We start from the raw sequence: 4,402 nt of genomic DNA, 5'->3' as shown, positions 1-4,402 counted from the left end.
CTGGGTGACACATGAATTGGTGACCATGTAGCCTATCATTTATTTTTGCTACATTGTTTCAATATCATTATCTGCACATACAGTAGGGGATTCTGACTGAGTACCCGCACAGTATTTTCCCCATACACACACTTTAGTACTTAATTTTGGGGGTGCCTAGGTAAGAGGAACCGGTACAGTCCATGTACAGTAAAGCATGTTTATGACAGTTGATTTATGCCTGTCACTTTTGCCATAATGTGTTGTTTCTGCAGAGGTGTCAAAATGAAAAGTAAAAGTAAATTTTTGGTTTAAGTACGACATGAATGCACATGATGTTACATACAGTAACATTTGTTATGGATTGTTCATCTCCTTAGAGTCTTGCATTCATGGGACTTCTTGGAGCTCTCAAAGATGTATCTGTAAGTGATTGTCCATGCCTCCCTATTTTGTACACTTTCAACAATTTTCCGGCCTCTATCTCCTCTTTACCTCAAACATTACTGTTTCCTCTTGTTTCTTGTTACATTTCACATGTTACTCTGATATTTTCCAAAAGAAAACAATGAGCGTTTTTGCCTGTGTTGTTCAGGAATTCACCTGGGATATGTTCGTTTTCATTGGAGCAACCATTGGTATCAGCTCTCTTGGAATCTTTGGTGTCCGCAAACTTCAGAAATGGGCTCTTATTCTGGTAAAGAAATTTTTGTATGTAATTATTGTACTTTTTAAACGCCCATCCCAAATAACTAATCATTTGCAATATTTAAAGAGCGAGACTAAGATTGCCATATCTTTCTTGTATGTGTGCACTTGCACTCTGATACATGCATCGGTTTCTTATCAACTAACAATGTAATATTATGCTAAAATGTGTTTCCAACAAATTATCTTTTTTGTCTTTTTCAGTATTTAGTTCTCGTCTCTCTGGGGATGGTGTACAGTTTGTACGAGGGTGTAATGATGGTAGTGAACAAAACTGAGGTGTGAATTACAACACAAATACAATACACAATAATGATATAACCATTATGATATAGCCTAACTACAATATCAACATCATATAATAGGCTTACTACTACTACTACTACTACTACTACTACTACTACTACTAATAATAATAATAACAAAAACAATAATAACAATAATCTATATTTCCTCACTGAAGGTTATGGATGAGGTCGCAGGCACGCTTGGAGATGAATTCGAAGTTCACCACAAGTTCTTAAATGGCATATATGATGCTGGAGTTGGGATCGACTTTGCACTGGCTGTTGCAGCGGTATGTATTACAAATTCAATGACAGTCTGAATTATGAATAATATTTTACAACCACTTTTAAATCCTGGTTTGGTGGCTCTCCTTTTACCAGTGATGGGATGATGCACCAACTGTTCAAAGAATAGGTCATCTGTCTCAAAATTTAAAAGGCTTGTGAAGATTACTTTTAATCTTAGCCAACCAACATCCACTCACTTACACTTCCCTGTATCATAGAGCATTGGTCTCCAATCACAGGCCTATGGGCCAAATCCGGCCAGGGCATGGCAAACATTTGTCCCGCCATAAGGTCAGAAGCAGAACAAATGAAAACATACATGGGTGTGATTTTCAGGTAGGCTACTAAAACTTCTCATAACAGACATGGGCAAGAAGGGAAAACGGAACAGCGAAAATCTGTTCTCTGTCCGACATCAGACATTGTTTCAATTCTCTTTGGGTTGGGACATTGGTTTGGCCCGCAGCCTCACATGCTCTACATAATTTACATAATTTGGCCCTTGGAGAAAAATAATTGGAGACCACTGCATTAGGGTTTTATGTCAACGTTATGTCTGTGGCTTGTTTTGGTCTTCCATTGTAATTACATAACAGTGTCTACTGAGTGTGATGTGGCGTGCACAGACATTTTGGGGGGCAGGTGTCTAAAGGGGGGGCAGGGGTCAGGTGTAACTTCCAGCTGCCTAGGCTATAGAGCCTTTATTATGTCGGGCATTATCATCACATGCTTCTGATTGTCAAGCATTTCTAGATGATCATGTCAACCTGGACCACAGTACATTGTGACAAAAAAAGAGAGAAAAAAACAACATTTCAATGAGGGCATTTTTTGTCCAGTAGGGCAAAGGGGCAGGTGCTGTAGCACCTCCTCGTCCCTATCTGTGCGCACCTATGGAAGTAATACATGAACATAAGGGGCGTCAGAGTAGTTGTACAGTGGTTGTATTATTAATTTGCCTGATTGCATGAACTGGAATCAAAGCAAGTCTTTTCCATGCCTATAATTCAAGTATGACTAAACTCCCATTGTCATTGTGGCAGCAGCCAAACACATAGTCACTAACGGGTCAAAGTGCCTAGTTAGTTTTCTTTTCTACAAGCCAGACTGAATTCTCACCAATATTTGGCTGGTCGGCTGATGTTCATTTAGAGCCCTGTTCATATGATTGTCCATCAACAGGAATGATCATTTCAATCATCATGGACTGACATTGTTGGATGCTCTGTGCGTTTCAGTTCCTGGGGATGTTAATGGTTGTGCCCCTGCTGCGTCAAATGTCAGGAGAGGAGAGACATCCATCCATTAGTCCATCATCCCCAATGTACATAAACACATACAAGGTCGGGTGCACACAAGCAGCTGTGTGACTCGTCAAAGGCCTCCATTCACACGTTTTTTTTTTTCTGAGCAGTTGTTGCAATAAAACAATGCTGTCACACAGCTGCAGTCACACCGCTTATAATATTGTGAATTCACTTCATGTTCTGATGTTTTTCCCTTGTAACACAAAAAATGGAAGAAAGTATTAAAAAGTAGAGTTGTTTGGGGGGCGCTGCGGCACAGCACGCTAAGCCCCCAACATTTGGGCTTGTATGCCCAAGGGTTGCACCCAGGGTTCGAATACGGCCTGGGTCATTTGCCATCCGTACTTCGTCTCTCTCTCCACATCCGCTTCCTGTTGCTCTTCACTGTCCTATCTCAAATAAAGGCGACACATATAAAAACACTATTAATTAAGTCTCATTTCTTCACTACAATTAATTTCATACTTGGTGAGACCTTAAAGATTTCCCTTCCACCCTTCAAATTGGTCTGCTGAGGTAAAAATGGTGAGAACTGACAACACGCAGGCCTACTGTGTTTTTTGAGGCTGAAGACAGCCAGCAGAATGTAGCCAACTTTTATTTAATTGATCCTATTTGATTGCATACATCATGACAGACTACAAGTGTGTATATATAGTGTAGAATATATAGCCTAGTATAAAATATAGTAATATGACATGAACATGACTTTTTTTTCCGTCAAAGTAATTATAAGTGGGCTTTCAGTTTGTGGAGTATGGCGTGCTCTTATCCAGATACAAACCCCAACTCCGATGAAGTTGGGACGTTTGGTAAACAGTGAATAAAATCAAAATGCTATCATTTTCAAAACACTCAATCTATTCATTAGATGGAGAATAGTGAAAAGACAACATATTAAGTGTTAAAACCGAGAAAAAATATTGTTTTGGGGGACATATGTACTCATTTCTAATTTGATAAATCCAACACGTCTCAAAAGAGTTGGGACGGGGATCAGTGAAATTTAGTAAACATCCAAATAAGATAAAACAACAAAGAAGAACATTTCAAAATGAATTGTACTGACGGACAATATAGGTGTCCAGGTATAAGATCATCACAGAGAGGCTGAGTCACTCAGAATTAAAGATGCAAAGGGAATAATTACCATAGTTATTACATACATTTTTGAATTCCCTTTGATTTACCACAATTGAGTGTATATAAGACATATTTTTCTTACTAAAATCATTGTATAGGTTCATGACACCATGAAATATATATTGGCTGTAGTCTCACTCTAATTCCTGGAGTGCTAGAGCTATTGAAAATTGACCATATTAAGAATGCCTAATGCGTGCAAATGATACAGGGGTGTAACATTCTCCTAAGCACCTGAGCTCACTTGAAATAAACCCAGAAGACATGGGAAACTGTCCTTTGCTTACAGAAGTCAGCAGAAGTTGTAGAAGGCCATTCTTTTTGACAATAATAGAGCATTGCACATCATGTGCTACAGTGAAAATGGACCATCCAACTTGTGTTAGTGCTAACTTCAAAAGTCAGCCTCCATGATGGCATGCGGGTGCAGTAGTGCATTGGTTAAGATGTTCTCACTCATCTGTAGAGTTAAATACAGTGCTGAATGGTATAAATGGGTTTTAAACAGCATGAAAAGCCACTCATGCATTATATTTTGAAGGGAGATCTTCAATTACTGCCACATAGTAAGGTCAAATTGCATTCTCTACTATGTTTTAACAGTTTGGCTCCATCATAAGGACCAGCAGGTGATAAAATGGTGGGCTTTTGGTCAAGACCTGTCACACTGTAAGCACTACAGAAAGGAAA

General features: G+C 39.0%; 1 long non-coding RNA gene across 1 annotated transcript; it reads left to right on the top strand.

Moving 5' to 3' along the window:
• Nucleotides 1-595: 595 nt before the first annotated feature.
• On the top strand, nt 596-2,625 carry LOC134460225 (uncharacterized). Its single transcript, XR_010037024.1, has 4 exons — nt 596-676; nt 892-966; nt 1,151-1,264; nt 2,501-2,625. It is a non-coding gene; the product is annotated as an uncharacterized LOC134460225 (long non-coding RNA).
• Nucleotides 2,626-4,402: the final 1,777 nt, after the last annotated feature.

Source organism: Engraulis encrasicolus, chromosome 12, assembly GCF_034702125.1.
Source record: "Engraulis encrasicolus isolate BLACKSEA-1 chromosome 12, IST_EnEncr_1.0, whole genome shotgun sequence".
Classification (NCBI taxonomy): Eukaryota; Metazoa; Chordata; class Actinopteri; order Clupeiformes; family Engraulidae; genus Engraulis; species Engraulis encrasicolus.
This window is presented reverse-complemented; position numbering and strand designations above follow the sequence as displayed.